At 45.7% G+C, this 23402-nt stretch overlaps 1 long non-coding RNA gene across 1 annotated transcript; it reads left to right on the top strand.

The window, feature by feature from the left end:
* Window positions 1–623: 623 nt before the first annotated feature.
* LOC136466869 (uncharacterized) lies at window positions 624–6924 on the top strand. The gene is made up of 3 exons (XR_010761482.1): window positions 624–780; window positions 4448–4978; window positions 6512–6924. It is a non-coding gene; the product is annotated as an uncharacterized lncRNA (long non-coding RNA).
* The last annotated feature ends 16478 nt before the right edge of the window (window positions 6925–23402 follow it).

Genomic DNA, 23402 nt, shown 5'->3' with positions numbered 1-23402 from the left:
GCTTCGGCTTCGGTTTCGGTTTCGGGGTCGCCTTCGGAGTCGTCGCCTCGTCCGACGCCAAAGTTTTCCTCAAGCAGATTGAAACCGAGTGGGCCCGTTATTGGTTGGCAGTAGCAATCGTTCGCAGTCCGTCAACTACTCTACTGTTTTTCTGTGACGCTGGAAAGGCAATGGCGACGTGCGGTGGACGTGGACGCGGTGCGGGCCTTATCGTTTGTGATGTGTGCTGGACGAATATGAGTTGTCTTTAGGTCCGACAACCGCGCCTAAAATATAAGACTTATTTATTTTTTAGTAGCGTTATAGGTAAAAGGTTCAATACATATTCGATATCTTCTTCAACGACAAGACCTAAAAAGAATTTTTTCTATAAATGAGTTTCCAAGAGAAATGATGCCTATATTTAGGTTGTGCATCTTAAGCAATTCAAAATAAATCTCTTATATAAATATGTTATTGAAGATCAATTTTAGATCTCTTGCTATCTATTTTTAATTTGGTGTCCATACGGGTTCGTCGTTGGGGACCGTCCTAGTCGCCTTTTTGTCAAACAGGGGGCCTTCATATATTGTTAAGAAAAAAACGTCACTTTCGCGGAAGGTTCGTCTCATATATAAGCCCTGCTTTTTTTTGATTGCATATAAGCCCCCTGAATGAACGAGTTTGTGTACAAGATCTTCGTTCCCCACTCCCTCTCGCTCCAAGGAACCTTCCGCTCGCTTGTATAAGAGCATCTCCTCTAGAGCCGCGGTTGATTTGTCTTAGACCTCCTTTATCCAGGTACGGGGTGAGATTGAATTAAATCAGACCTGCTTTTCTTTTTCGTTTTACTACTTTTTTTTTGTTACCGATTTCTAACGCGCACAAGGGGATGCTGCCTTGGATGGATCTATGGCTAATACGTGTGTGATAACCCCCTTTATGGACCTGTTCGGTTTACCCGGCTTATTTTTTTTTTAGTATTTTTATCCCATAATAATTCAGCTAGAACAGTATTTTCAATCGGTTTCAGTCATAAGTTTGAGACGAACGAGACCTATATGAACGGTAAAGCACACCCGGCCACTGTGGCCTGTGGGGCTGGGACGACATTGGGGGCACCGACGGAACAATCCCCAAAGAACTGGGCTCAAATCTATGTTGTTGTGCTTGTACGCATGAACGCATCACGCGATTCAACCATGTTTTTGCATTGCTAGTAAGCACAGCACAACTATCAATCGTCTCTGATATTGCCTATCTGCGAATCTGATCCAAACAGGGACTTAGCTGCTCACATTGATGCTCTTGCGCATTGGTCGCTGACGCTTCATTCCTGCTTTTAGCAGCAGCACAGCGCCACCAGTGGCGGAGCGTGAAACAAAATACAGGGGGAGGTGTACTCAAAGCAGCAGTTCCGTACACGAGATCTCCCTGGCTTCCTCCAGTTTGCAGTCCAATTAGCGGCAACTCGTATTCATAGTAGCAAGCATTAGATCCACCACCAGCAGCAGCTTAACGGTTGTTCTCTCAGCACGGACAACTGTCTAATACATAATCCCTGCTTCTCTGAATCTCTTCCCAAGACGCTGCGGCTTCCTGTCTGTTCTTTTCCCCTCCTTGGTTATCTCTAATAATAACACAAAAAATACAAGACTTATTCGTCATTTGATAACGCTATAGGCAAAAGGTTCAATACCTATTCGGTATCTTCTTCAACAACAAGACCCAAAAGAGAATCCTTTCCGCATATATGTTTCAGGAGAAAAGATGCCAATATTTAGGTTGTGTCTCTCACGCAATCCAAAATAGGTCTCCCATATAGGTACTCTGTTGGAGGCTGATTTCTCTTGCTACCTATTTTAGATTTAGATGTCCATATATTCTTTATCGGAGACCGTCTTATTATTAATCAACGATAGCAAAGCTATCGCCACGGCATGCCCCTCTAGTCCTCCACCAATCCACCAAGCAGCAAGCACCACACCAGCCCCCTTCCTCTTCTCTCACACACTCACTCACACATAGGGATGACAACGGATTGGATACGGACGGATATCACCGATATTACATTTGTTTTCATATTTCTGTCCGGATTCGGATTCGAATACGGATAGTGTCAACTATGTCGGATAGGGTACGATTGGATATCGACATCATAAATATGCGATTTGAGTATTCAGATAAGGATACGGTATCGGATGTTGGATATCCGAACTTGGATACGGACAGATCTCAACCCCTCTAAACAGATTCGGTTTCGAATACGGTCAGAAAATATCCGTACCGTTTTTCATCCCTACTCACACATAGGACCCATTCATCAGCCCCCCCCCCCCCCTCCTCTCTCTCTCTCTCTTCTCCATCTCCAGTCATACCCACCACACGCGAGGGGCCTACCGTCATAGCCAGCGAGCGCATAGCCGCCGCCACCGAGTGAGCAGGTGGGGGCGCGTCTGGCTAGTCGCGCCGCACGGGGCTAGCGTGTCGGCGAGCACCAAGCGGCACGGACGCGGCCCTCGGGGTCAGCAAGCAGCGAGCAGCGCGGCCACAGTTGAATCCAGCTAGGAACAAGCTGGACCGGCCTTTGTGCAGAGCTGGCGGCTAGCGAGGGCGGCGGAGGTGGCTAAGCCCGTGCGGCTGGGTGAAAGCAATGGTGCCCTCGGTCTCAGCAGCTGGCGTGGCGAGCTGAGCTCGCCGCCCTTGGCCTGGCAACGGTCAGATCCGCGCATGAGACGAGCTCACTGGCAAGGTCGACGCTGATGGTGCGGGCGAAGTCTCCTTCGATCGGGTGCCGCTGCTCGCTGTTGCCGGCATCGGCATCTGGCGGTTGGGTGCCGCCGGTCATTGTGTCCAGTATCTGGGGTCGGGAAGAAGATGGCCGGCATCTGGCGGCGCTGCCGCGTCCATGCTATATGCCCTCTGTGTTGTTGTGCGTCCGTGCCCATACCATGGGTTGTGCTCACGTTCGTTAGCTTGTCACCGTCCATGTTCGCCTGAGAGGAGCGTCCACACTCACCGGCGCACCGCGGCCACTCGACCAAGCTCAGGGCAGAGGACAGTGGAGAGGAAGAGGATGACACATTGAGCCCACCCTGTAAGTGAAATAGAGTGGAGGGGTATTTTGGTCCATACAAAAATACAAAATTGTCCATACACTTGCACCTGGGCCCAAAGATGCCACAGACATATATAATGGCATATTTCAGCTTTTGCAAGAATTATAATGGCACTAGCATAGTTTTATGAATAATAATGGTGTGCTTCAAAAATAGCAGAATTATAATGGCACAGATCCAATTAACCCACGAAAAAAAGATGTTCTGCATCCTGCATACTTAGGGCTTGTTTGGCAGGGCTCCTCTCCGGCTCCGGCTCCGGCTCCTCCAGAGGAGCCCTGCCAAACGTTTTCTTGGAGGAGCCGTTTTTCAGTAAAAAACAGAGAAGCCGGAGCCGTTTTGGAGGAGCCACAATTTGTGGCTCCTCCAAAACGGCTCCGGCTCCTCCGGAGGAGCCCCTCGGGAGGAGGAGCCGTGCCAAACAAGCCCTTAGCATTGTTCAGCAGACCTCAACAAGAGCAATTGATGCTTCACTCTGTCTTTTTTTTTACCAGCACAGCAAAATTATGAACTTTACCTAGCCCAGCGCAAATTAGAGGAGCAAATGAATCTGAGACTTGCTAGATTTTTAAATTAGAATGGATAATAATTAAGAAAATGATTAATATATTAACCAATCAGCTACTGATGGCTGTTATTTCCTCAATCAACTGGTTTTCTGACGGTTTGCTTCCTTTCACACATGTGATCAAATCAAAAGGCTTAGAGCGATCAGTATATACTTCCCTTCCTTCCATTGCTTACTTGCCCGAGCTGGCAAGCGAAAGATACAAATCCAAATCATATATACCATATTATGATATTTCACAGTTGACGCGTTAAAAAATTATATTTAAGGGAAATATGAATACCATTTTATCTTTATTTCAATATTTATTTTGTTTATTCCATACTAATTTTACCATAGCTATAGGTAGCTATATATCTTGTAACATTCCTGGTCCAGGGAGTAAGTTTTACATATCTTTCATGGTCCATTATACCAAAAAGAAATAATTTTGCACATAACTGAACTAGCTAGAAAAGACGACATAAGTTGACCTCAAACAAATCCTAAAAATTAATGCCAGTGCCAGATGCTCTGCATAATGCATACATAAGCAGTGTCCATCACCTCCCCTTAACGAGAGAATTGGTGCAGAGCCTGCACAAGATTTTAGTGTACTACTCTTCACTACTAAATATTGCCAACTGAATATTAACTTGAGTTCCTAGCTGTAGTATTTGTGATTCTATCCGGTATCTACTGTTGTGAGTTGTGATCAATCTGAATAATAATCCTCAAACAGATTAATTTGCATTCTAAAGCACCAACATCTTAGTCACCTAGACCAATTTGTGTGTTTCAGATTTTTGCTCAAACCTCCTGTCATCGTTTCACCAAGGATCTATCTAGCTATCACTAAATCTCCTTTGGCGATCAGCTGGTATGAGTTCAGAAGAGCCTGTGGACAATGAAGCCCTGCTCGGACGACATCATGAGAACTTGCCAATGCCGAACAAAAGCAAAGACCATGGTATCTCATTGCTTACTGTGATGGGCTTCCTGTTCATGACTTTCAACTCAGGCATGGCTGTTTACCGATCAAATGGAGAATATGGAGCCATCGCCTTCGTGGCTTTCTCCTACCTGGACCTTGTCTCGCTTTTCTACTGCCTGCGTTTGTACGAGAGGACAACCCCAGAGTCGCCTCGTCGTGAACACCTCAAGATGGCGGTGTGGCTGCTCACCACAATGCTTACCGCTGCCTTCTCATACAAGGTGGCGGCCATCATGCCGTTCCCGGTGCAGGTGCTGGTTTGGGCCATGGCGGGCGCGACAGTCCTCGGTGGCTTCTACGCCTTCTTCCTGCACCGGGAGGAAACTAAGGCATAACAAGGTATAAGCTCCATTGATCCTTTGCTTCAATTCTCCCGTGCATAAGATTAATTATCCATGCACCTTTGTTTCAAATTAAAGTTTTCGATTTCTTTATGTTTCCCTGATGGAATTGGCTCCAAGGTTTAATATTGAAACTGAGGTTTGAGCCTAACTGTGCAATGCATATCTCTGTCTGCATGGACAGGATAGGTCAGTTGAATCCATTCAAAGATTAGGTGGTAGTGACAACATTATATTCAAAGGCACATTCTATGGTTCAGTAAAAAATGAAGCATCAGGCTTCATGACTAGTGCAATCAATGAACTGGTTTTATGTTCTTTTCATCCTAATGTGGTTCTGTCGTCTCGGAGGAATGTATACTCTTGCTCAAAAAGAGGAATGTATACTTCCATGGTCACACAAGCTTTGGAACAGGATCCGATGAAGCAAAATGGGAGGGATGCATGCTTTATTAGTGTGCTGCCAGGCATAATGAATCATTGCACTCGAATTGATGGGTATCACAGCCTTGATAAGTGACCAGTCTTGAACAGAGCCTGATCAATGGCTTATGGCAGCCTTGGACTAGAATTGTTGTCAATTTCTGGTTTGCTAGACAAGTGTGCCACCCCTTGGCAAAGGAGGTGAAGAAGAGGCAAGAGGACTGCAACCATCTTTTTTTTAGAAAAAAGAGAGTAAAGCTGACAACAAGTCAACAGGCATTTCAAGAAATTCCAATTTCTAGAAAAAAGAGAGACAGCAAAGCAGGCAACAAGTCACCAGGCATTTCAAGAACGAAGGCTCACAATTGTTGCAAAAAGGAAAAAAAATGAAAAATGAAAAACGAAAAAGAAAAAGAAAGAAGGCAAGGGCTAATCTCCTTGGCCATTTTTGGAAGGTCTATGCCAAACTGGTTCCTCAAAGATGTGGCTTCTCTTCATCATCTATAGAACCGGTGTTGGAGGCTTTGAGCCAGGAGTTGTAATGATGATGGAAGCAACTACTGGTTTCCAGGTTTTTCAGGAATTGCCTGTATGCAAACATCCTAGCAGTCTTGCCACAGGACACAACAGATGAGACATGCAACGCAGAGATATGACATGAACAGCCTTGACCGAAAAAAAACCTATTGAAATTCGCTATAAGCATCATGCATTTGTTCCCATGGTCAGTCTCGGAAATAGCCAGCATTCAACTAATTATAATCCTATTAGAGACCTAAACAATGAGATGACTTGTGGTAGTCATTCGGTGTTTCAAAACTCATTTAGGATGAGGCCCCATTGTGAATTTGAACACAGGGTTTCATGGAAATCTCTGCTGGAAACTCTTTATTTCCAATGGAATTCTGGTGGAATTCTTGGACTCAAAATTGGGCCTGACGCCGCATCCACTTGACCACTTTCTCATGGATCAACGGTTTCATAACTACATTTTACTGTTGCTACTACTTGTATTACCAGTACTATGTGTTCAATATGCCTAAATTAAAATCCATGTGTTTGCTTGTGAAAGTCAGGGCTGGTACTAACTCGTAATTCATTCGTACAGGTCGATGGCTTGGTTCAGACGAAGAATATATAGATGGAGAATAAAACCGTCGTATCTATTTGCCCGCCCTTGTCGTCCTTGGTTGTGTTCGGTTCCTGTTTGAGTTGGTATATGCACGCACGTCCTACCGGCTACCGTTGTTCTGAGTAATATTAGTACTATACCAAAGGTGAACTTTTAAGCCTGAAGGAGAACAAACACCCCCATTGAGACACTGCATGGTCCTCCTGTCAACTTTGCATGCATGTGTGTGATATAATAATCGTAGCAACAATCGACATTTCTGTTGTTTTCCGTCGCACTGTATGTGGTGCTGTGGCTGAAGTTTGATGACGGCACTCGCCACCTTTCGATCGATCAGCCGCGTTGTATCAAACTATCTTCTTCTTAATGAAAATCGTCTATTTCTGTTCTGAGAGCTTCCTATGAGCGATGTCCATTTTGTTGGTTATGTTGTACTATATCAAAGCTAATCTGCGAATTAGATATTCCACTATTTGTCTATTTCTATCACTGATAGATGTCAGGGCAATGGGAAAAATAATTTGAAAGCAAAATCAAGTTGCATCATGAGGTGCCGACTGACGACATCTCCTTGCTGCAGCATGCCTAGTGTTGGCGTTTAATTTGCTTTCGCGTGATGATGATAACTTACTCGATCAAAGTCTCGGGTTCATGCATATGCATCTGCATTAATGAAATCAGCAAAGAGAAATGCTACGCCTAACACCTGTAGTCCTGTACATACACCACATAGATTTGTTCCACTAGCTTGCGTTGTACAGCGTTGTTATGTTATCTCTTTTTTTTGAACGTATGTTGTTATGTTATCTTGTCCTGATGACGTGCTCTCTTCTTGTTTCTTCCCCCTTGCACTTGGACGAACAGAAGTGATCTGGGCACGGGCAGGGACTCTGCCATCCTCTGCCTCTTCATCGGTATCCAAAGGTGTCCATCTGGCTGCCCCAGATGCAAAACAAATCGATCGAGCGCAACGTGGACGACCTACTTTCAGAAGCAGAAACCGAAAAAGAAACTTTGACATATATATGTCTTGTGCATTATTAGCATCAAGTTGCCCAGCTATTCCATGTTAACAAATAATGATCCAGTGTGGATGTTACCGCATGGTAAATTCCCTAGCGTTAGCGTTACAATGGGAGAATGATCATGCAACTATAGGTGATTTTATACATATGACACTATCAAGAGTGAACTGACAAAAAAAGCCCTGTGTTAGACATTATGGTGGCCCTTTTGTTACATCATCATATATGTGTATTTGTATAAATAAAGATGTGTAGATGATGACACACATGTGCCTCCCTCAAAAGTTCTTTTTATTATTCATACTGAATAAATCTTTTTTCTCTCTAAAATGTAGGGAAGTTTTTAGCACTATTTTGAAATGTCCTCGCTTTGATCTTGATCAACGCTTTCCAAGCACTCATCGAAATCAGCCTTCGAATGGATAAAGAGCTTCTGTGCTTGTGTCATTGCAAGAATGTAGTCGATATATAATACTTGCAAGATTAGTGAGAAATTTGGAATTACTGAAAACATCCCGCCATCTCAATTTTGCACAGCATAATATGGATTCATCTGTTAGATTAACCTTGTTGTTCCTTGCATTAGTGGCATTGGTAGTTTTGTTTTTCATGTGCATCGGTGTAACATCTAGTATTCTAGTTGGTCTAGTGCATGTTAGTGATCCAGTCATGCAGCATGGCAAGGAGCTCAGAGATCGACAGTGTGGAGTTCACAAACAAAAAAAGAAAGAAAAAGAGATCGACAGTGTGGAGTGACCGGTCAGCTGCCAGTTAGTGAGTGCATGCCGTGGTGTTTGGACCGCTAGCCGTGAGATTTGAATGGATACAGGCATCGTGGAGCTTGCAAGCTACGTGCGCATGCATACTACGTTTGTTTCGTTTCCTGCCGAACCTGGCTCGCACGAGTGAGCCAGGCCCCGGTTGGCCAGGCCCGACGCATGCATGCGAGCATGATGGCTAGGCCCTCTTTAGCACGGCTCATCTAGCGGCTTCTCGAGCGGCTTTTGATGAAGCCGTGCCAAACGGCACTCTGCAAAACGGCTTGCGCCTAAAAGCCGGAGAGAAGCCGTTCGGTGGCTTACACAGGGGAGGGCAAGCCAAAAAATATGGCTTTCCCCGGCTTTTTTTCTCACCTGCGTGTTGCTTTTCCATCCTTGTCCCCGGGCCTGCTCTCCTCCATGGCGCCCGCGCGCCAACGGCCGCCTCCCTGCGCCGCCGGCCTCCTCCCCCGCCGACGGCCTCCTGCTCCTCCCCGCGCGCCTCCGTCTCCTCTACCATGGCTGCTAGTCTCCTGCTCCGCCCCGCCACCGGCCTCCTGCTCCGCCCCGCCGGCCTCCAGCTCTGCCCCACCGTCGGCTTCCAGCTCCGCCCCACCGCCGACATCCTGCTCCGGCTAGCGCGCCCCGCCTCCGCCCCTGGTTCCTCCCCCGCGGCCAGCCTCCTGCTCCGCCGCGCCGCGCCCCGCCAGGATAAGGCCGGGAGGGAGAGGCCGATTGGATAAGGAGAGAGGAGGGGAAAAGAAAAGAAGGGGAGAAGGAAAGATAAATAAAAAGTGAAAGAAAAAGAAAAGGAAAATGAAGAGAAAAAAGAAAAAGAAAAGAGAGAAAAAAATATAAGCGTATTTTGGACATTTGACATCTTCTTTATATTCTAAAAAGCTAGGAGAAGCCGTTTTGCCAAACGTTTTCGTACAAAATAAGCCAGAGCCAGAAAAAGCTGCTTTTCCATAGGAGCCAGAGCCGGAGCTATTTTTTCACGAGCCAGAGCCGTGCCAAACGGGCCCTTAATCGGTTCCATCCGCCCACGCTAAAGAGAGATGGCGATTGGTTGCCTGGTCCAGCAGCTGCCACAGTGATTTTTTTTGCCTTCGCGCCTGCACCTGCGCTCGCCCTCTCGCACCGTTCCAACCAGGCTCGCTAGGAATGCAGAAAAATTCCGCATGGGGGAGAGCCCGGGATGAAAACGGATCGGATACGGACGGATATCACCGATATTACATTTGTTTTCATATTTCTGTCCGGATTCGGATTCGAATACGGATAGTGTCAACTATGTCGGATAGGATACGATTGGATATCGACATCATAAATATGCGATTTGAGTATTCGGATACGGATGCGGTATCGGATGTTGGATATCCGGACTCGGATACAGACAGATCTCAACCCCTCTAAACGGATTCGGTTTTGAATACGGTCAGAAAATATCCGTACCGTTTTCATCCCTAGGGAGAGCCAACCCGACGGCACCTTTTGCACAGCCTTGCCCTGGCTGGCACCCTCACACACGGAACCAAATACGCAGGGCTCGCATGAGCAGAGCCTGGACTCCAGGCAACCAAACACCCTTAAGAACGGTCTCAGTGAGAGTTTCATCTATATTAAATAGGTTGTGGCATAGGCATTTTTATGACATGGCAATATAATTTAAGAAGAGAGAAAAGAAATTGAACTCTTTTGGCACGATTACCAACTCTCTACGGGTCATGAAATTAAATGTCTATGAAACTATAGAATAAAACTTTTATTGAGAACGAGTGTTTCATCCAAATTTTAATTTCTATTTTTATAACATGACAGTATTAAAAACAACGGTATAAAAATATCCACTGAGACTGATCCAAGGTCCAAGGTCCAAGGTCCTAAGGAATGAATTGAAAACTTTTACAATAATTGAAAGCATATCTCTGTCGGTGTTTCGAGTAAACATCAACGAGTAAATTTGTATTATTACGTGTCTGGTTCGGATGGTGTGCTAAGAGGACACGAAGTTTATACTGGTTCGGGCAGAATGTCCCTACGTCCAGTTTATTGCTGCTGCTCGTGTTATTAGCACCGAAAGTTCGTAGTAGGGGTTACAAACGGTCGAGAGAGGGACATATCCCAAGTCTCTGGTAAGTGGAGCGAACGGGTGCCGAGAGCTCGATCACTGCTCAGCTATGTGTTCGAGGTTCGAGCGTGATGTGTTGTGATGCTCATGGATTCGATCCCCTTAGTGGGGTGCCGTGCTTTCTCTTTTATAGGCTAAGAGAAAGCATGGGTTACAGCGGACGAAGAGAGGAGAACCAAAGGGGGAGGAAGTCTTTCATGGTCGTCGGGCTTTTCTTTTCCTTCGTGCGGGTCCCTCCGACACTACAGGTGGTGACAGGGACGACTCCATGCCGGAGGCCTGTCCACCGATGATGCCATGCCCTGGCATTGTTAGCGGGGCATGATGTCCCACTCTGCCCTGGCGGGCGGCGTGGCGAACCATCGTGCGGATCAGTGGTCGTACAGGTAGTAGGCAGCACGGTGACCTTACGCCATCACTATGGACGATGTGAGTTCCCTGGAATGACATGTCGTGGGGACGGGTCGTGTCGAGATATGACTGCTCCCTGCACGGGCCAGAAAGTTTGACCTTGGGTCGTACTTTTTGTTCCGTAGTGGTTGGTGGCAGCATGGGCTCCGGTTGGGAGCCACGCCCGAGGGGTCGGGTGAGGCGGAGACAGCCCTCAGACATCGGATGGGGCGGAGCCAGCCCTCAGACGTCGGGCGAGGTGGAGCTAGCCCTCAACGCCAGTGCCAGATGCTCTACATAATGCATACATAAGCAGTGTCCATCACCTCTTCTTAATGAGAGAATTGGTGCAGAGCCTGCACAAGATTTTAGTGTACTACTCTTCACTACTGAATATTGCCAACTGAATATTAACTTTAGTCCCTAGCTGTAGCATTTGTGATTCTATCCAGTATCTACTGTTGCGAGTTGTGATCAAGCTGAATAATAATCCTCAAACAGATTAATTTACATTCTAGACCACCACATCATAGTCACTCAGACCAATTTGTGTGTTTCAGATTTTTGCTCATTTCACCAAGGATCTATCTAGCTATCACTAAATCCCTTCTAGCGATCAGCTGGTATGAGTTCAGAAAGGCCTGTGGACAACGAAGCCCTGCTCGGACAACATCATGAGAACTTGCCGGTGCCAAACAAAAGCAAAGACCATGGTATCTCATTGCTTACTGGGACCGGCTTCCTATTCCTGACTTTCAACTCGGGCATGGCGGTTTACCGATCAAATGAAGACTTTGGAGCCATCACCTTTGTGGCTTTCTCCTACCTGGACCTTGTCTTGCTTTTCTACTGCCTGCGGTGGTATGAGAGGACAACCCCAGAGTCGCCTCGCCGTGAACTCCTCAAGATGGCGGTGTGGCTGCTCACCACAATGCTTACCGCTGCCTTCTCATACAAGGTGGCAGCAATCATGTCGTTCCCGGTGCAGTTGCTCGTATGGGCCATGGCCGGCGCGACAGTGCTAGGTGGCTTCTACGCCTTCTTCCTGCACCGGGAGGAAACTAAGGCATAACAAGGTATAAGCTCTATTGATCCTTTGCTTCAATTCACCCGTGTAGAAGAATAATTATCCATGCACCTTTGTTTCAAATTAAAGTTTTTGATTTCTTTCTGTTTCCCTGATGGAATTGGCTCCAAGGTTTAATACTGAAACTAAGGTTTGAGCCTGACTGTGCAATGCATGTCTCTGTCTGCATGGATAGGATAGGTCAGTTGAATCCGTTCAAAGATTAGGTGGTAGTGACAACATTATATTCAAAGGCACATTCTATGGTTCAGAAAAAAATGAAGCATCAGGATTCATGACTATTGCAATCAATGAACTGGTTTTATGTTCTTTTTATCCTAATGTGGTTCTGCCAGTCTCAGAGGAATGTATACTCTTGCTCAAAAAGAGGAATGTATACTCTAGCTCAAAAAGAGGAATGTATACTTCCATGGTCACACAAGCTTTGGAACAGGATCTGAAGAAACAAAATGGGAGGGATGCATGCTTTATTACTGTGTTGCTTGGCATAATGAATCATTACGCTCGAATTGATGGGTATCACAGCCTTGATAATTGATCAGTCTTGAACAGAGCCTGATCAATGGCGTATGGCAGCCTTGAACTAGAATTGTTGTCAATTTCTGGTTTGCCAGACAAGTGTGCCACCCCTTGGCAAAGGAGGGGAAGAAGAGGCTGGAGGACTGCAGCCATCTTTTAGAAAAAAAGTGAGACAGTAAAGCTAACAATAAGTCAACAGGCAATTCAAGAAATTCCAATTTCTAGAAAAAGGAGAGACAGCAAAGCAGGCAACAAGTCACCAGGCATTTCAAGAACGAAGGCTCACAGTTGTTGCAAAAGGGGGGAAAATGAAAAATGAAAAACGAAAAAAAGAAAGGAGGCAAGGGCTAATCTCCTTGGCCATTTTTGGAAGTTCTATGCCAAACTGGTTCCTCAAAGATGTGGCTTCTCTTCATCATCTATAGAACTGATGTTAGAGGCTTTGAGCCAGGAGTTGTAATGATGCTGGAAGCAACTACTAGTTTCCAGGTTATTCATGAGTTGCCTGTATGCAAACATCCTGGCACAGTCTTGCCACAGGACACAACAGACGAGACATGCAACGCAGAGATATTACATGAACAGCCTTGACTGAAAAAAAACCTATTGAAATTCACCATATGCATCATGCATTTGTTCCCATGGTCAGGCTCGGAAATAGCCAGCATTCAACTAATTATAATCCTACTAGAGACCTATAAACAATGAGATGACTTGTGGTAGTCATTCTGTGCTTCAAACCTCATTTAGAATGAGGCCCCATTTTGAATTTGAACACAGGGTTTCATGGAAATTTTTGCTGGAAACTAGTTGTTTCCAATGGAGTTCTGATGGAATTCTTGGACTCAACTGGGCCTGATGCCGCATCCACAAGACCACTTTCTCGTGGATTAGCGGTTTCATAACTACATTTTCTTTGCAGCCCGTCTGGTCCATTTGCAGATTATTCTGATGGAATTCTTGGACTCAACTGGGCCTGACGCCGCATCCACTAGACCACTTTCTCGTGGATTTGCGGTTTCATAACTGCATTTTCTTTGCAGCCCGTCTGGTCCATTTGCAGATTACTACAAGTATTGCTACTAGATGTATATATTACTAGTACTACTTTGTGTTCAATGTGCCTAAACTTCATGCTTTGTTTTTGGATGTCAGCGCTGATACTAACTCGTAGTTCATTCATACAGGCCGATGGCTTGGTTCGGACAGAGAAATAAAACTAAAGGTGAACTTTTAAGGCTGAAGGAGAACAAACACCCCCACTGTCCAGTGAGACACTGCATGGTCCTGTCAACTTTGCATGCATGTGTGTAATATAATAACGAATAATTGCACTCAAAAAAATAATGAATAATCGTAGCAACAATCGTGTCGTTTCTGTTCTGAGAGCTTCCTATGAGCAAAGTTGACAGGACTAGACAGTATCTATATCAAAGCTTGGTCAGGCTATGTTCATGCCTGATCACTTATTAAGGTCAACTTTGTTGTCTATGTTGTACTGTATCAACTTTTCAACTTTACATGCCTAGTGTTGGCGTTTGCTTCTGCGTGATGATGACCTGCTTGATCAGAGTCTCCGGTTCATGCATATGCATTGCTAAAATCAGCAAAGAGAAATGCTTCACCTAACACCTGTGCATACACCACATAGATTTGTTCCACTAGTTTGCGCTGTATAGCGTTGTTATGTTATCATGTCCTGATGACGTGTTGTCTTCTTGTTTTTCCCCCTTGCACTGGGATGAACAGAAGTGCCGGGCAGGGGCAGGGAGACTGCCATCCTCTGCTTCTTCATCGGTATGAAAAGTGGCCGCCGTCCTGTCTGGCTGACCGGCTGGGTCGGATGAAACAAATCGGCCGCAACATTAATTTACATTCTAGACCACCACATCATAGTCACTTAGACCAATTTGTGTGTTTTAGATTTTTGCTCGAACCTCCTGTCATCCTTTCACCAAGGATCTATCTAGCTATCACTCAATCCCCTCTAGCGATCAGCTGGTATTAGTTCAGAAAGGCCTGTGGACAACGAAGTCCTGCTCGGACAACATCATGAGAACTTGCTAGTGCCGAACAAAAGCAAAGACCATGGTATCTCATTGCTTATTGGACCGGCTTCCTGTTCCTGACTTTCAACTCAGGCATGGCGGTTTACCGCTCAAATGGGGACTTTGGAGCCATCGCCTTCGTGGCTTTCTCCTACCTGGACCTTGTCTTGCTTTTCTACTACCTGCGGTGGTACGAGAGGACAACCCCAGAGTCACCTCGCTGTGAACACCTCAAGATGGCGGTGTGGCTGCTTACCACAATGCTTACCGCTGCCTTCTCATACAAGGTTGCGACAATCATGCCGTTCCCGATGCAGGTGCTCGTACGGGCCATGGCCGGCGCGACAGTGCTGGGTGGCTTCTACGCCTTCTTCCTGCACCGGGAGGAAACTAAGGCATAACAAGGTATAAGCTCCATTGATCCTTTGCTTCAATTCTCCCATGCAGATGAATAATTATCCATGCACCTTAGTTTTAAATTAAAGTTTTTGATTTCTTTCTGTTTCCCTGATGGAATTGGCTCCAAGGTTTAATACTGAAACTGAGGTTTGAGCCAGACTGTGCAATGCATGTCTCTGTCTGCATGGACAGGATAGGTCAGTTGAATCCATTCAAAGATTAGGTGGTAGTGACAACATTATATTCAAAGGCACATTCTATGGTTTAGAAAAAAATGAAGCATCAGGATTCATGACTATTGCAATCAATGAACTGGTTTTATGTTCTTTTCATCCTAATGTGGTTATGCCATTATCAGATGAATGTATACTCTTGCTCAAAAAGTGGAATGTATACTCTTGCTAAAAAAGAGGAATGTATACTTCCATGGTCACACAAGCTTTGGAACAGGATCTGATGAAATAGATTGGGAGGGATGCATGCTTTGTTACTGTGCTGTCTGGCATAGTGAATCATTGCGTTCGAATTGATGGGTATCACAACCTTGATAAGTGATCAGTCTTGAACAGAGCCTGATCAATGGCTTATGGCAGCCTTGAACTAGAATTGTTGTCAATTTCTGGTTTGCCAGACAAGTGTGCCACCCCTTGGCAAAGGAGGGGAAGAAGAGGCAGGAGGACTGCAGCCATCTTTTAGAAAAAAAGAGAGACAATAATGCTGACAACAAGTGAATAATCGTAGCAGTGAGACACTGCATGGTCCTGTCAACTTTGCATGCATGTGTGTGATATAATAATGAATAATTGCACTAAAAAATAATGAATAATCGTAGCAACAATCGTGTCATTTCTGTTCTGAGAGATTCCTATGAGCAAAGTTGACAGGACTAGACAGTATCTATATCAAAGCTTGGTCAGGCTATGTTCATTCCTGATCACTTATGAAGGTCAACTTTGTTGTCTATGTTGTACTGTATCAACTTTTGAACTTTACATGCCTAGTGTTGGCGTTTGCTTCCGCGTGATGATGACCTGCTCGATCTCAGTCTCCGGTTCATGCATATGCATTGCTAAAATCAGCAAAGAGAAATGCTTCACCTAACATCTGAAACGCTCGAAACATACGCTTGCATCATACCTCTGAAACAATTGCAACATATGCAGCATCCCCCGATCTACTTTTGCAACATCCATATAAAGCAAATGCAACATGCATCTGAAACACTTAAAACATACATATGCAACATAGGGAGAGAAAGAGCCTGGTGCAGGGAGCGCCATGGCTGCTGAGGTAGGGAAAGCACGTTCGCCGGGGTGGGAGAGGGCGCTGCCGGGGGTGGGGAGGGCGTCTCGCCCGGGTGAGGGAGCGCCGCCGGCTCCTCTCGCCGCGCCACCTCCAAAGGATCTCACTCGTGCTCCATGGTGTGGGGTAGAGGGCCGCCGGATCTGCGGGCGTTGGGGGCTCCCAGTGGGGGAGGACGCCGGGGTGACGAAGGATGTCGGGGTAGGGTAGAGGCGGCGCCAGGGTAGGGGAAGGAGCTACCGGGGTGGGTAAGGGTGCCACCGCCAACCAGGGAGGTAGGCATGGCAACGCGTCAGGATAGGGGAGGGCGCGCGCTGAGGTGGGTGAGGGCGCCGCTGCCGGCCATGGAGGGAGCGGGTGGCGCACGCGATGGAAGGGGCGAGAGGCGAGCGAGCCAGCGGATGAGTGGAGGATAAGTGGAGTGGAGGAATTTTTTTTAATAGCAAGCGAATGAGTAGAGGAGCTGCGTTCGGCGGATCGACTAACCCCCGGTGTCTGATAAGTAGCATTACCGCTAAAGGTGCCTCCCATTGTGGATCTTCCCCGGCCGTGCGACAAATTAAAGTTATTATCTGGTGTCCGGTCCATCGTTGCTTGAGTTTGTGAATTGCATCTTCCATGCATGGTTAGTGTTTTTTTTGGCACGAGGTTGTAGGCCTGTAGTTGTAGCTACCAAAAAAAATTGGTTATGCCATCATGACCTGAAATCTACTGTCCATTTTTGTTCAATGTCAATCATATTGCTTTTTTTTTCTTTCCAGTCAATCATAGTGGCGAATTCCCTGGCATCGCGCCGCCACGCGGCACAGGAGGCGTGGCGGATCGAGCTCGCCGCCACCGTCGGGTGAGCAGAAGCCTATCATCGCGCTTCCAGCATGGATGACGAAGAGCATGGCCTCACGGTGGGTCAGTGGCTGGCATGAAGGTCCAGCCGTTGATGCGTGGGAGGATGCGCGACAGTGGAGAGAGCACGGCTGACGCAAACGGAGTGCGGTGCCACGGCAGATGGAGCAAAGCGCAAGTCACAGACTTTGGTCGAGCATGTTCACTTATGTTGAAATTTGGCTTATGCTGATGCTTATGCTGAAATATTGTGAAAGAAAAACATTATTAGTGCTGAATAGACTCAAGCGAATAGACGAAGACGAGAAAGGTAAATAATATTGTAATTATAATGTACACCATTCATTATTTACTATTGCGGCTGCCGGTCCCGCTCAGGTCGCCGCTTTCTTTGGCTAAATTTGTACATTATAATGCTTTCTTTAGTTGGAGTGGTTGAGCAGCGCAGGCACCTTCGGAGAAGTTGCCCCTGTCCCTGTCGGGAGCGGAACGCAGGCACGCAACCTCGCAACTCGCATCCATGGGCTTTGATTGGTTCGCCTTGGGTGCACCGAGGCCTATAAAACCCCTCTCCCGGAATCTGCAAAACGCGGGAGCATTCAGAGCAATGCGTAGTTAGCTAGTCTGATTGCACTTGCACTAGCTATTTATTTGCTGCTCATCCATCAGTCCCTGCTGATAAACTTTAGGTCGAGGCTAGTATATATGACATCTCTGACAAAACATGTAAACGGGAGAAACCCAATTTAGGGCACGCTCCTCTAAAGCCAAATTAACCTATTGCTAATACCGCACCGCTGGCCAAGTGCATGAATGGTAAACGGTGCGTGGGTTTGGACCCGTTCCCTGTGGGATGCGTACTATGTTTACATAGCCCATTTACGTCATGTTCGCTTGAACTTAGCCCGGTTTATCAGTCATGGTATAGTGTTTTTCTATCACAACAAAACAGCATCAACCGGCTTATCAGCCGCAAAAACCATCAGCTGAACAACTTGTTAATCTACTGAAGAACAATAACAATATTCTGTAAAAAAGAAGGCAGAAAAGAAAGAAAAAAAAGAATACAACAAAGAGATCTCACGATGACCCGGCCTGGCGAGTTTTGTAGCGCTGTAGATGCGACATGATGTCACCTATTCAGTAGCAGGATTGTCTGGTATAATTCAGCTTTACTAGTGAAAGTTTTTTTTTCTTTTTTTTGTTCCCATTCGGTAGCAGTTTTTCACCAATGAAAAGCTAAAGCTATTTTAGAAACAGGTTCTCTAGAAAAATAGCAGACAGAGAGCGCGCGCTTGGAGAATCTATTATTTTCAGTTTTACCTAGAAAATTGTGCTAGCGAGAGAAGCTGAAAAATACAGTAGCTTTTAGAAAGAAGATGTTTCATTAGAACCGGTTTAGTAGAAGTTGAAAAACAATTTTGTAAAACTGGACCAAAAGCTATACCAAACACTTAATTTCGTGACTCGTCCGAGGCCACCCATGGCTGCGAATGTGAGGAGGTACCCGGTACCCCGAACCCGAACAAGCCGATTGGCCTCACACGGTACGTTACGTCAACGTGGAGTGGAGGCAAAGCATCCGGTCGTAATCAGATGGCGTAGTACATTGTATTGTAAAGACGACTAATGACCCACTCTTGCGCCGTCGTAGAGCAGCAGCTTCCGGGAAGCTTCATTAATCTACTTCATGGTTGGAACGCGCTTGTTGTAGGTGTGTCCTTGATCGTTTCTGACACTTTATGGTTGGTTATAAAAGGGAACGAGGGAGATTACTGGAACTTCAAAAACGCGCGCGAGGCCGGCCGTCGCATTGCTTGCTGGTTCGTGCCACACCCAAACAAAAATATCCCTGACGGTCGACATATTTCCTGTCGGCTTGCTAAAGCCGACAGAAACTGGTTGCGAAACCGACAGGAAATACGTCGACCATCAGGACCCACGGCTGAATGCTCAAACTGAAGCGCTGTCAAAAATTGCTTCCTATCAGGTAATCGGTCAGGGAAAGTCAGATCTTCCTTGAGAGTGGTTCCTATCACCAAGCCATCACAAACATAACTCGTGATGGTTTCCGAGGCTTTTTTCCTGATGATTTTTTGACGTCAGGAGAACACCACTCTCTAGTGGTGTGCTTGGAGTGGTTATCAGTACGACGTGGTGGTCGATGGACAATCACCAAGCTCAGCAGGACAACGAGGCTGCTGATCCTGGGACGAGGCCCTTGCTGCAACCACAACAAATGCATTTGGGGCAACCTGTTGCTGATGGCGGTTTGGGTCCTCCTGGTGCAGCCGAGCATCGTCATCGCGGGAACATCCCGTGGCTCACTATCCTTGGATGTTTATTCCTCACATTCAACTCTGGAATGGCCATCTACCGGTCCCAAGGTGAACGTTGGGCCATTGCGTTCGTCGTCTTCTCCTACCTGGACTTGCTCCTACTCTTCTTCAGTCTCAGATGGTACGAGAGCGCCGAGCCCGGCTCGTTAACAAGGGACCGTCTCAAAGTAGTTATCTGGGTGCTCACGACAGCGCTTACCCTACTATTTACGACTAAGGTTGCAGCCGTCATGCCCACCGTAGTGGTCGTGGTAGTTTGGTTCATGGCCTTCTCCACTATTGGAGGAGGCTTCTATGCATTCTTCTGTTATAGTGAAAAAGAGTGATATACTTCACTAAAACACATGTATTTTATGTTATGTTCATGGGTCACTTGTGGTCGTGTGTCACACTTTCGCGTGCCCCTCAAGTCCAAAAGAAACATATATCATTATTATTAAGACAATATATATACTCCCATCGTCCAACATATATAACTCGTGTTCCTTGTCTCCTCGCTCAAATATAAGAGCAAATATGTACCAATGCAAAAGATTATTATAGTTGTGTGTATACTCGTGTTCCTTCAAACTCAGTCTTAATTCTAGGATTTCAATCTTAATGCATGAATCAACTGAGGACGTGAGTTCCCTTGTTCTTATTGGACGACTAGCCTAAATCCACATGGATTTAGTCAAACTGAAAGGTGGACGAGTGGAAATGGAAAACTCTCACCTTTGCACTTGAGTCAGTGCAGATCGATTGGATCTAAGATAAGACATCAAGTTTGAGTACATTTTGAAAGGATCAAGATGCAAAGGCGAAAATAAAACCTATTACTTAGCTCATTTCATCCATTGTGCCTAGATTGTGTTTTTTAGTCTACGCACAAAGTTTCGCAATCTAGTTTCAATCCTACACTAGTATGGCAATTCTAAGAATGTAAAGACATCAAAGTAATTGCACAAATGTAAATGCATAATGTAAAGAGAGGAAAAAGAATGTGACGATGTTTTTCTAAGATATCGGAGAGTCAACACTCCGCTCTAGTCCTCCTCCGCTTCATCCGCGGCCGCTGCGGCCTGAGTGAAGAACGTGTCGTCATCCTCCTCCGCCTATAAGCCCGCCTCTACTAGACCGATGAGCTCGCTCAGTCTGCCAGTGTCTTCCTCAGCCTCCTCCGCTTGCAAGCCCGCCTCTGCTAGAGCAACACTCAATCTGCCAGTATCGTCCTCAGCCTCCTGTGCCTGTAAGCCCGCCTCTGCTAGAGCAATGAGCTCACTCAGTCTGCCAGTGTCGTCCTCATCCTCGTCTCCCTCATCAGACAACACAATTGGTGATTGAACGGTGCGACTAACTCGTGATCTATGCTCATCTAACTTCTTCTCCTCATACCTTGCATGAGCCAGCTCTGCGGCATGTTCCTCGCCGCAACCAATCCCTTCATGTATGAAATGCAATCAGTTAGCAACGCGATTATATTACATTTAAAATCGGGCAACGAAAAAAATGCTTTGAAGCACTCACTGGCACATAATGCAACAACATGCTCATTCAAGACCTACATCTGTACTCTTGTCTCCCCCCTTGCCTCATTCCTTGCCCTCTCATCCCCTAACGCCATCCGTCTCTCCAATCCCCATTTGTTAAGCCCAACATCGATCGGGTTACAAATACCGCGTTGTCTAACAAACTGACGTATCTTTTCTTTGTGATGTTTAACGAATAGGTTGACGTAGTCAGGTCCATATCCCCTCTTCCGTGCAATTGCTTGCCTCTTCTTCAGTTCATCAAAGAACTTAGCTTGACCGTCATAACATTTCCACCTGCATTTCCTAGTGCTCTATTCAAACGGAAAATTATATCATATATGTCCTAGCAAAAGAAACAAAATACGATTTTATGTTTACCATAAAAATAACCAACCTCATCATACTCAACCATATGGCCGCAATAATGGCATATTCCAAGCTCCGAAGGGACTAGGCCATAGTTAGATTTTACACCACATTCGCATATGACAGGAGGTGCTTTGTAAATTACCCTTTCTTTCTTTTTTTCTTAACATTTCGTGGTTCTTCCGCCCATTGGTTCTTAGGACCATACAACCACTCCTTGAAACGACACTTCGTCATTGAAAACACCTAAATAAGTAGACATTAGTACATGAACACATGTACCTCAATATTTCAACACATACACTTTGCACTTACTTCATGCTTGTTTGGACACACAAACTCCAACGTATTCTTAGGGTTTATCATAGCTCGATCTCCACAATCGCACAGAGAAGGTTCCTCGAGTCGTCTAACTGCGGCTAGGTGCTTCTCCTTAGCCGTCATTGGCGGAGGGTTAGGGGGTGGAACCCACCGCTTGAACTGCTCACGTGGATGTCTCCCTCTAAACCAATCGTCGAAAAGGAGGTACCTAGGATCAAACTTGTCTGCACCGTCGATCCACTGAAAGAAAAAACACCTCTCATGGTCCTACGCAACGAGATTCCAACAAAATATTAGTAGCATACTTACACAAATAAAGAAAAATGATAGTGAAAACAATTTCTTACATTAAAACGACTGCATGTGTAGAAGCAACGCGCCGCTGTGTCCGGATGTTTCGATTGAAAAACATGGGCCGAGAAACCACAGTCACAGTTAGAGATAGGAAGGTCAGGAGGGACGGGGGCATCTTTTTTAGATGCGTCGGGGTATAATTCTCGAGGACGACCCCGTTTTCGCCAAAACTCCTCCCGAAACATTTCTTGCATCGAACAAAACGGATGTAATTTAACAAACATAAATCAAAATATCACAAATAAATGTCAATGAGAACCATAACTACAATACAACCGATTTCGTTCTAAGAACCGAAAGCAGTTAATATTAAACCATAAACCTAGGGTTTCCCATTTGATGCACAACAATAAACCCATAACATAACTACATGCGCCTAGATTTGCTAGCTTTTTCACGCATTGGCATCATCCTACGGTTGTATAATACAAATATTAAGGAATATAATGAAACCCTATGTAATGACGATTCTAATGTTGAAAAATTCGACTAATATATACCTAATCGATGCGAAAAAAACTAGGAGGGGAGCGAGGATACCTTGCTCTCGAAGATCTATGGATCAAATCAAAGTTTTCAAATTCTAATATGCCGATTCGTGAGGTAGGGTGAAATGGGGAGAGAAAAAACCCGAGAGGGAGGAGAAAGAAGCGGAAGAACGCTCGGGCAGGAAGGTTGTGCCGGGGTTAAATGATAAGGAGCTCGGCTCCAGTCCCTCTGGCGCCGAGCTCGGCACCAAAATCTACGGCGCCGAGCTCGGCACCAGACTGCCATGTCATCTACCGAGCCCAGAGCTCGGCGTCAGTGACGCCGAGCTAAGGGTCTATTTTCTAAATTTTTTCCACCAGGACTCTATTTGTGAAAAACTTAAAAAAAGACTAAAATATAAAAAATTCGCCTACCCCTAATCAAGGCGGAGATCGAGCCCACGTCCTTTTTTTTGATAGCTGGTTTTAGTTGAGACCTTAACCGAATTCTGGAAATCATTTAGATCCATGCAATTCTTTTCTTCCTACCCCCCCCCCCCCCCCCCCCCCCCCCCCCCCCCCCCCGATGAGTATAAGCTGATTTTCAAATGTAACCCTTTTGCTAAGGACTTGTTTGGTTTGGTTAATCCCTTCCCTAAGGGATTAGAGGGAATTGAAGAGGATTAAGGAAGATTTTAACTTGTATAAAGGATTTTTTTAGAAAGGACGGTAAAAACTTTGCTGCAAGTTTTATTAGACGATAAAAAGAGAAAAAATAAAACATGTACAAAAAAATTACAAGCCTGATAGCTTTCACCAGGGGACTTGCCTGCCCCAAGATTGAAGTGCAGGTCATGGAGATTGTGAATTGCAACTTGCAGGTTGTTATACTCTGCAAGTGGAAATAAATATATCCAAGATTATAACCAGATGATAACAGTTCACATCTCAGATTATTACAATCCATCGTTCCGGACTTAGATGTTATAGCAAGCTCAACAAACAGG

This window comes from Miscanthus floridulus, chromosome 7 (assembly GCF_019320115.1).
Source record: "Miscanthus floridulus cultivar M001 chromosome 7, ASM1932011v1, whole genome shotgun sequence".
In the NCBI taxonomy this organism is placed as follows: domain Eukaryota; kingdom Viridiplantae; phylum Streptophyta; class Magnoliopsida; order Poales; family Poaceae; genus Miscanthus; species Miscanthus floridulus.
Note: the sequence above shows the minus strand (reverse complement) of the source record. Positions and strands in the feature narration are given on the sequence as shown.